The following is a 10,296-nucleotide window of genomic DNA, read 5'->3' as shown; positions in this document are numbered from 1 at the left end:
TGGTACACCATCAGTAGTTCCCAAAATTATTTTCCATATAGCTTACTTTATGCACATAGCAAAAAGAAAGCCGACTTAAGGATAGGCTCTGAAGCTTGTATCCTTAAGCCCAAGTCAATAAGTCCATATAGCTTACCCTAAGCACACAACAAAGGAAAGCCGACCTAATGAAACATCTTGGGGCCCTCAAGAGTCACATTAGGCCCAGTTAGCTTGATCAGAGCTATTCCATCGTAATTCAATTCCAAATTCAATTGCACCGTGACATAAATTCCATAAATCCAAAAACATGGTATCATATACCATTTCAAAACAAAAATTTGATAGCAGCCATATTCCATAAAATTGTCACATTAATTGGTGCATCCATAAAACAATAACCAATGAATTCGGTGTACCACATATTAAAACCAATAAAACAGTTCAATAATAAGTAGGGAACACACCTCGACAATAGATTCAATAACAAATCTACTGATTGCTGGTTTCACTACGCTCTGCTACAGTTTTCGAACGGGTGAATACTGGTACACGTGGTTTAACTGATCTAGAAGAGCTGGGTCGAGCTGTCGAACGATCCGGAGAGTCTCTTGTATCTTCAAACAATAATATTTATCAGTCTCAAATCCTATTTAATTGTTTAAAGCTAAACTTCTTAAGTATATACGCATTTTTCGGGTTTGACTATCAATTTGAGGTATTTCGAGTCTTAATTTGGCCAAACGATTGCGGAATCGGAATCAGGGCGTCGAAAACATAAAGTATGACTTTTCGAAAATTCAAATTCTTGGTCAAAGTCAAAGTCAACCACTTTGACCGTAGATTTGGAGACCTTCGGATTCGAATTTGACAAAACGGACGGAAACGGATTCGGCACGTCGAAAACTATCAGGATAGGTATACTCGGAAAAGATTAACGGTCGTTAATGCTTGGTCAAAGCCATTCTAGTTTTGGTCAAAGAAAGTCAACGGTCAACGGTCAACGTCAACGGTCGGTCGGGTGTCGGGTCACGGTCGGGTCGGGTCAGACCGGTCAAACCGGTCAAACCGGTTCAGACCGGTCAAACTGGTTCGAACCGGTTGAAACCGGTCAAACCGGTCAGAACCGGTTTCTAGCAGCCACTCGCCCTGCGGCGGCGCGTGTGGCGCGTGAGGCGTCCTCCGGGGCCCTAAAAATCCCTGAAAATTTCTAAAAATTATTTTGAGCGATTTCAAGATACTTACAACGATCGGTTCAAATTTTTGAACGGCGGAGAGCTCGATTTCAAATCGGCCGAATCTTTGACTGCACCACCTCCTCACGCGCCGCCGTCTAAGGCGGACAAGGTTGACACCGGTGAACTCGGAACGGCACAAGGAACACGATGGTGCGGGAGGTGTCGTAAACGGAGCAACGATCAGCGGTGAATTTAAGATTTCCTCGGCGATAGAGCTAACAAAACCGTCGCTACTTTGACTGGAAATTCCCGACGTTTGGCCGCGTTTCGCTTTAATTAATTTGAAGGGTTTGTTCCTCGCTCGATGATGAACACAATGGTGGTTTCAAAACAACGATCGGAATTCGGACGGCGTCGGAATCGGAGTTGGAAACTGCGTATGGGAAAGGAAAATTGGGAGCATTTTGGTTCTGAAAATCAGAACCAAATGTACGCTTATAATCAAAGCTGCCGATAGTTTTAGGGTAAATTCAAGGCTTGGTCCTTGGATTTCCTTCACTTCTAAAATGGCCTATAAACTCTCATAAATTTTGATTTAGTCACCAACAATTTACCAATTTTCACAATTAACCTCCAATTTCAATTAAATATTATTTTGTAAATATTCGGGTTGTTACAGATGGTTTTGTTGAAGCAATGTGAACAAGGGCTTAGAAATCTTGGAGAAATCTTTGATAAATATTCTATAAAATCCAACATGTCCAAGAAAACTTTTTATACCGTTGACCGAAGTTGGTGGTGGTAATTTTTCAATTACTTCAATCTTTGCTTTATATACCTCAATGCCCTTGTGAGATATTTTATGGCCTAACACAATGCCTTCAATCACCATAAAGTTACATTTTTCCCATTCAAAACCAAATCAGCCTCCTCGCATATTTTGAGAACTTTTGCCAAATTGTCGAGGCATTGTTCAAAATCGTTTCCAGAAACAGAAAAATTGTCCATGAAAATCTCTAGAAAATCCTCAAACATGTCTGAAAATATAGCTTGTGTATAATGCTGAAATATTGTCGAGGCATTACAGAGTCCAAAAGGCATCATTCTAAAGTCAAAAGTATCATAGGGACAAGTAAATGTAGTATTTTCCTGGTCCTCTGGTGCTATGGAAATTTGATTGTACCGTGAGTATCCATCCAAAATGTAATAGAATGCTTTGCCTGCCTATCGATCCAATATTTAGTCGATGAAAGGTACAAGAAAATGGTTCTTCTTTGTAGCTTTGTTGAGTTTAAGATAATCTATGCATCCTCCATCCAGTAACAATGCGAGTGGTATATCTCATTATCCTCATTGGCAACCACAATCATGCCTCATTCTTCGAACACATTGTACAGGCTCACCCACAATCACTCCATTATCAAGCCATTCCAGAATTTCTTTCATTACCACCTTCTTTATAATAGGATTGAGTATTCTTTATGGTTATATCGAATTGTCGTGGCAATCTTCTAGCAGATCTTATGCATGCAAATCGTGGGACTAATTCCTTTCAGTCAGCCATAGTCTAACCAATCGTTTTTTTATGTTGCATCAAAACACTTAACAAACTTTGCTCTTGGTTATCAGTAAGTTCAGCGGAAATAATCACTGGTAAAGTGTTATCGTTACCCAAGTAAACATATTTAAGATGCCCTGGCAAAGCTTAAGCACTAGAGTAGTGCATGCAATAATGATGGCTTGGGAGGATTAAATTCACAAAAATTCAGAGGTTCAAAATTCAAACCTAATCTAACTTGTTGTAAGCTAGATTTCGCCTCCAAAATTGGTAAGTTGTCATACTCCACTAAGCTTTCATCATCCATCAAATAGTCCTTTTCTGCTAGCTGAATAAAATTGTTCTAGCAAGTTGTTCAGATCTTCTTCAATTACTGAGTTCAATTCATAAATGATTTGGAATTCTTCAGTGTCATCGACATATTGAGAGTTCGAAACATATTGAAAATCACACACTGATCAGCCACTCAGGGTGAGTTCACCTTTTTCACAATCTATCAAATACGACCAGGCTAGGAAAGGTCTTCCCAGAATGATGAGTGCCTTGGCATCAACTTCATAATCCAGAATTAAGAAGTCCACTGGAAACACAAATTTATCCACCCTTATTATGACAATCCTCGACTCTCCCTTCAGGTTTAACATGGGATCTGTCGTAAGTTGCAAAATAATCGATGTGGGCCTTGCATCTCCTATGCCACCTTCAAAAATATAGATTTTGGCATTAAGTTTACACTTGAACCAAGATCACATAGTGTCTTTCCAACAAAATTAGCTCCTATAGAAAAATGAATAATAAAGTTGCCCGGATCATTTTACTTTGGTGACAACTTACTCAATGAAGAACAAAATTATGTTGTCATGGGAACTGTCTCATAAGTCTCTACTTTCCCTTCTTGGTACAAATTTTCTTGAGAAATTTGGCATACGTCGGCATTTGTTCAATAGATTCCAACAGAGGTACATTAATATGGAGATGATCAAGATGTTCACAAACTTCTTGAATTGAACTTCATCATTATGCTCTTCATCTTTTGGGAAGGGTGGTGGAGGTCTAACTTCCTTAACTGTAGAATAAGAATTGTTTTTGCCATGGCCTCTGAATTTTATGCCTTGGCAGGATCATTAGTAGAACCCTCCTCTATGTTTTTCTCAGAAATGATATCATAATGTAATTCAGCTTCACCATGTCAGTAGGGGTGTAGAGTCATCATGTTGTGTCCCACTAACCATGACTTGTTGGTTAATTTGTGTTCCACTCTGAAGAGTTAACACATTACAATGTCGTAGCAATCTGACCAACTTGACTTTCCAAAGCTCTCAGAGACGAGGTATGGATTTGAAGTAAGGCGTCTTGACTATAAAGTAAAACTCCTTGATTCTTAATTGAAGTAGAATGTCTTGTAGTATTGTCTTTGTAGTATATATAAACTCTTGAATTATTGCTTCAAATGAACTCATGCTCGCTGAAGATGAAGCTCCTTTGTTGTTATTATGCATGGCATAGCATTTTGGTAACCTTGAGGCTCATTGTGATTCTGCTACCGAGTGGGCTGACTAGTATTGTGGGCTCCTTGATTTCCCTATGAGAAATTCGGATGCTGACACCATCCAACATTTAAGTGTTAGAGTAAGGGTTATTATGCCTTGATTGAAATTACCTAAAAAGTTGATGGACTCATGATTGGTTGGGCATTCACACTCATGATGATTGTCTTGGCATAATAGACATGCCAAGCAAGTTGCTTTTACTTCCTTCACATCAGTGGAACGTTGTAAAGTTTTCAGCATATTAGTGATAGTTGAGAGTTGAGCGGACACCGAATCCATGGCATCTATCTCAAATGTTCCAGGTGCTTTCCTTCCACTCCCAAGCCTTGAGGAAGGAAATTAATACTCATTATTAGCAATTCTATCCAAGATAGCAAACGCCTCAGTAGGAGATTTATCTAGCAATATACCATTTGTTGAGGCATCCAACATCATCCTCGTGGGTGCATTGACTCCATTATAAAACATAACTACTTGTGTCAAATCGTGAAAACCATGATTTGAATATTTTCGAAGCAAACCCTTGTAACGATCCCAACACTCATACATGGATTCATTATCTCCTTGATGAAAAGATGCTATGTCATTCCTTAGTTGAGTATTCATGATCGGTGGGCAATAGCACAATAAAACTCTTGCAAAGATCGGTCTATGATTCAATCGAATAGGATGGAACACCACTCAACCAAGCCCTTGCTCGATCACACAATGAATATGGAAACAACTTTAATTTTAGAACAACCTCATGCACTCCTTCTTGGAGGAAAGAATCACAAACTTCTAGGAAATTTAAAATATGATGTCTGGCATATTTAGTTGGCATGCCCCCAAACTGCCGAATAGAATTCAACATGTTAAACATAACTGTTTTAAGCTCAAAATGTGCAGCTTGAATTTCAGGTACCACAATCCTAGGATTCAGATCACCTAGCATCAGATTTAAATGATCACAAATAACACGAGGCATATCAGTAGGTTTAGTAATTTGTAATGCCTCGACATTCGTAATTCTGTCATCTTGAACAATGTATTGGTTTCCAATCTGATACATATTTCCTCGAGCACATTGAGCACGTCTCCTCTGTTTAAAGAGTATTTCAATCTCAAGTTCTTTCAGTTCCAATGGCTCTTCAGAATGTATTCTAGGCATACACTAATAAACTTGAAAAAATAAAAACAAAATATCAAGTAATTATACACAAATAAAGATGCAAAAATAAAATGCTCGGAAAAACTAATTAACTTCAGGCTGCCAATCCCAGAAACGGCACCAAAACTTGTGTGTGTGTGTGATTACTATAAATTATATGCAAATAATGTGCAAGTATACATAATCACTCAAGTAATAAAGTGATGAGTGAGTATCATCTCCACAGGGATTGGTTGAAATTACAAAAGTTTAACGAAAGCAAAGAACTACTCTATCTAAGTATAGTTAGTGTTGATATGTACTAATATAAAATGTCACAACAATTGAAAGTAAATGTGGGTGGATATGGATTGATAGTCTGATGGGGTAGCAAATGGAAATGTAGTGGAAAGAATAGATTTTAATGGTGAAAATGATTGAATTGTCAATGAAATGAAAAATAGTAAAAACAATAAATAACTGATAAATTGATAATCCTCACGACATGCTTCCACTGGAATGAATGGTAGGGATTGATTTAAGGATGCAATAACTTATTTTTCAGGCAGATTCAGAGTTTACTGAAAATGCTCCCACTATCTCTAGTCAAAGAAACCTAACAAAATAGAATGGCATGGCATCTCCTCTCAATCTCAGCTATGGTAGCCTACATTATTGATAAAACTACCCTTTTAGTCGTTGAAATCTATCTTAGTCTCTCTCAAATACTAAGGGATTAGGATATAGTATTACTAGGTCGTTCAAAGCTTAAGAAAATACTATAACATATTGCTTCTATAGATCTTTCTTGTGTTCTCTCGAATACTACAAGTATTTTTTGATAAGTTTCTCTTGAACACCTCGCCTTCATCTAAGAAATGGACACTCTCATGCCTCTTACAAACTTAGATGATGAAGCATTATAAACAAAGCAAGCAAATACAAATATAAATATAAATCTACCATTAAAATAAAGTTAAACATCTATAAAACACCACCACCAAATAAAGTTAGTTCACGGTGGGGTTCTAATCATCTATAGAACAAGCCATGAAATATTCTTTCCAAACAACCCAATAAGAAATATAAATAGCAGCAAAGGGAGGATAATAAGCTTTCGACGCGCCACTGGAGCTCTCGCTACCACTAAGACTCGCCTTAGCTCACTAACTCCTCTCGGATGTCTAGCTTGCCACTCCTTGGAGCTTATCAATGGAGGAACATCACTTAAGGAAGAAGAAAGGGATACAATGAAAAAGATAAGAAAATGTTGCAGAATATTCCTCCTCTCCTCTTCTCTCTCTTGTGAGGTTTAATATATAATAAAAATATTTAAGGGTAATGATGAGGTTGTTGCGCTCAAAATACCCCTAGGGTCACTCCTTGTGCGTGAAACTTATCCTCCAAGTGGCAGTGGCCCCTTAGCAGGCGGTTACAACCATCATTCATGTGCTGTGCCATCTGTCCTTTTACAGAAATATCTTTTTTTCTGTTTCTGCGCCAGTAATGCCAAGGCATTTCAATCAGCTTCAGCAACATGTGATGTCACGATATTCCTTCCTAATGCGACCTTCTGCTTTCTATTTCCTACACACCATAAAATCTACACTTTCTATACAACTCCTTAAAGAATAATAGTACCCACCACAAATGCAACTATATGCAACTACATGATCCTAAATGACTAAAATAAGCTTTTAAACAAACATAACTTAAATGAAAAGGCCTTAAAAGTAGCCTTTTTAGGAAGCTATCAATTTCTTAGGTGGAGTCAAAAGAAGGATCACTTCTAATATGGTTATCTTTATAAGGAAATCTTTCCAAAAAGTACCTGTTGCTAACTGGTATTCCAAGAAATGCCTATTAAAGACTTCATGAAAGGGTAACTATTGGAAATGCCCAATCATCCAAAAGACGTAAAATGTTGTCAAAGAAAAGACCTGGTCAAGAGTAAACAAAAAGCAATCGGAAAGAAGTATGAGAGAAACAAACGTTGGACCATTAAATCATTCAAGGGAGTCCTCTTAAGCTTTATATTCTTTTACTTATGTTATGTTTTTTGATCTCTTTACAGTTATAATCTATTTTTAACAAATGGTGAACAATTCATGTTTAGATTACTAATTATGTATTTTATAAAATACGTAACTAGTTTATTTTTAATCACATATTTATATTACTGTTTGCTGATGTTAATCAGCTCATTTATTAAGGTTATTGATTCATATTAGTTTTACATTCATTTAGATAGATTCATTTCATTCATGAATTGATAGCATGTTAATCCTTAATTTCCTATCTATTTCAACTCAATTTAGCTCACAAGTCATTATATATTAGCTCTCTAATATAATATCATTATACTTAGCTCATGATGCCATTCTATAGCTCACAAGATGTATTCACACATGGCAACTGCATTTACATTCATTCCAAATTACTTTGATTTACCTTGTTTCTTTGCACATGTAGGTACTTGAAGGAACGACACATTATGAAGCTTGTTGGAGTGTTTGGCACCCTATGGCAGCTCACAATTAGGTTTATCTAAAGAAGTCTGAAACACATGTGACAAAACCCCTATGTCACATGCCAGCTGGATGACCTACTTCACGTGCAAGCAAGACTTGTTATTTGACAGTCGCCTTTCCTTTTTAAGTTTGGGAAATTAATACAACTAATTAAGGAACTCCAAAAGCATGCAAAGCCCTAGGAGATTCTCCTTATAATTACCAGCCTAGCCGCAAAAAGATGAGGCAATGAAGAAGAAGAAGAGCTTTACCTTAGGCGTGAGCAAGAAGCTGCAGTGCTTTCCCTCCGTCTACCCCAGTCTTCCTTGGTGTCCTCCATAGCCTACGATAGCAGAGCAGTGATCAGGCCTCGAGAAAGGGTGATCACCAAGGCAGGCATGGTGCTGATCAGGATTATCACGACAGATCCCCGATTTTAGGAGTCGTTCTTCCTTTGTTCTTAAACTCTAATTCAATTTGGGGTTTATTAAACAGTTTAATCTTGGATGATCATTGATAACACCATGAATGCTTTACTTGGTGTTAAACTTTGTTTGCCTGAACAATATTTAATGTTTGAATGATGAATTATGTTTGGTTATGATTTTGCTCATAGTTTAAATATTTTACCTAAACACTATAAGAGCATCGAGAGATCGCCTGGGGTTTCGGTAAAACATGTCTGGGCATTGTAAGAGCATCGAGAGATAGCTTTTTGTCTAGAAAGATGATTTGAATTCGAGAGAATTAAGAGAGATCAACGTGAGCAAATGAATGAATCTAGGATGGTGAAGTTCTAACTTGTCTACCTTAGAGATAAGAAGTGAGTTTCAAACAACTAAAAGGGATAAAGGCTAAAGTAGGTTAAGACAACGTCTATAGTTAACGCCGAGAGGTATTGCCATAGCAACCATCTAAGAATACCTAGAAATCCTGTCGGGCAGTTTATTGAGTCATAATAATTCATTTTGGGCTTAAAATAATTGTTGCAGAGACAATAGTTTAGCATCCGTGCTCTGTGACACGTCTGAATATGTGAGGTTGTTTGCATTATATTTAATCCAATACTTGTTTTGTTTTGTTTTGTTTTATCTGTCTGCATATTTTCTTTGTCTCGACCACACTTGTCTGCAATCATTGAATCATTATTCCTAGCTCCTTAATATTAGTTCTTAGCTTTAATACTTAGTAGGATTAATTTGTGGCATTAGTTCTAGTTGTGGTGAAAAGATATTTCTAATCTAATCCCTGTGGAGACGATACTCACTCACTACTATATTACTTGCATCGATTGTGTATACTTGCACGGATTAGCTTGCCTTAGCATATACATTCACAAGCGATCAATAAGTAAATAAGAGTTTAATAGTATTGTTGGAGGTAAAATTAAGGGAATTTGACTAAAATTGTGGAAAAAATGAGCTGAAAAGCGGAAAATCTAGTTAAGGGTATCGATATTAGAAGAACAGTATCGATACTATAGGTTTAAATTTGAAGAATTATGATTAATAGTATTGATACTGATGCAATTAGTATCGATACTGATGTGGGTATTGATATTAAAAGGAAGGTATCGATACCATGCATTACAGAATGTAGAAATGATATTGATACTGAAAATGAGTATCGGTATAATAGTATATAAGTATCAATACCATGATAGGGGTACCGATACTATTGAATCTAGAAACTTTAAAATATGATGAATTTTGATAAAAATTGAATATAGTAGTACTTTTAACTATTATTAAAAGTATAAATGTTAGAAAAATATACTACCATTTAGTATGGTATGTGTACTTATTGGATGCTTGTGTAGATCATAACCAAGCTCCCGAGTCAAGCAAGAAAAGTAGCAAAGATAAAGTTGTCGAATAGCTGGACATCCTTAAAGCATATTAACGAGGGATACCAAGTGAGTGCATATATGGTAATTATATTGGTTGAGGGAGAATCACAATAAATTCACCTCAAATGTTTAAATTAATTTATGTTTTTCCTTATATGAAATATGTTTATAATGGGTGTAGAATTGATACTATGAATAATCTTTAGGGTATAAACCGTTTTAAAATAAAAGATTAATTGCCTAGCTGTGCATTTGACATAAATGTGTCAATCATACCAGTAAGATGAAAGGTTAAATACCTTTGAGTAAAAGATTAATTGCCTAGTTGTGCATTTGACAGAATGGTGTCAATCATGCTAGGTAGATGAAAAGTTAAAGACCTTTGAGTAAAAGATTTATTGCCTAACTGTGCATTTGACAGAAAGGTGTCAATCATGACAGTTAGATGAAAGGTTGCATACCTTTGAGTAAAAGATTAATTGCCTAGTTGTGCATTTGACAGAAAGGCGTCAATCATGCAAGTTAGATGAAAGGTTAAATACC

This window comes from Hibiscus syriacus, unplaced genomic scaffold, assembly GCF_006381635.1.
Source record: "Hibiscus syriacus cultivar Baekdansim isolate YM2019G1 unplaced genomic scaffold, ASM638163v2 tig00112488_pilon, whole genome shotgun sequence".
Lineage (NCBI taxonomy): Eukaryota > Viridiplantae > Streptophyta > Magnoliopsida > Malvales > Malvaceae > Hibiscus > Hibiscus syriacus.
Note: the sequence above shows the minus strand (reverse complement) of the source record.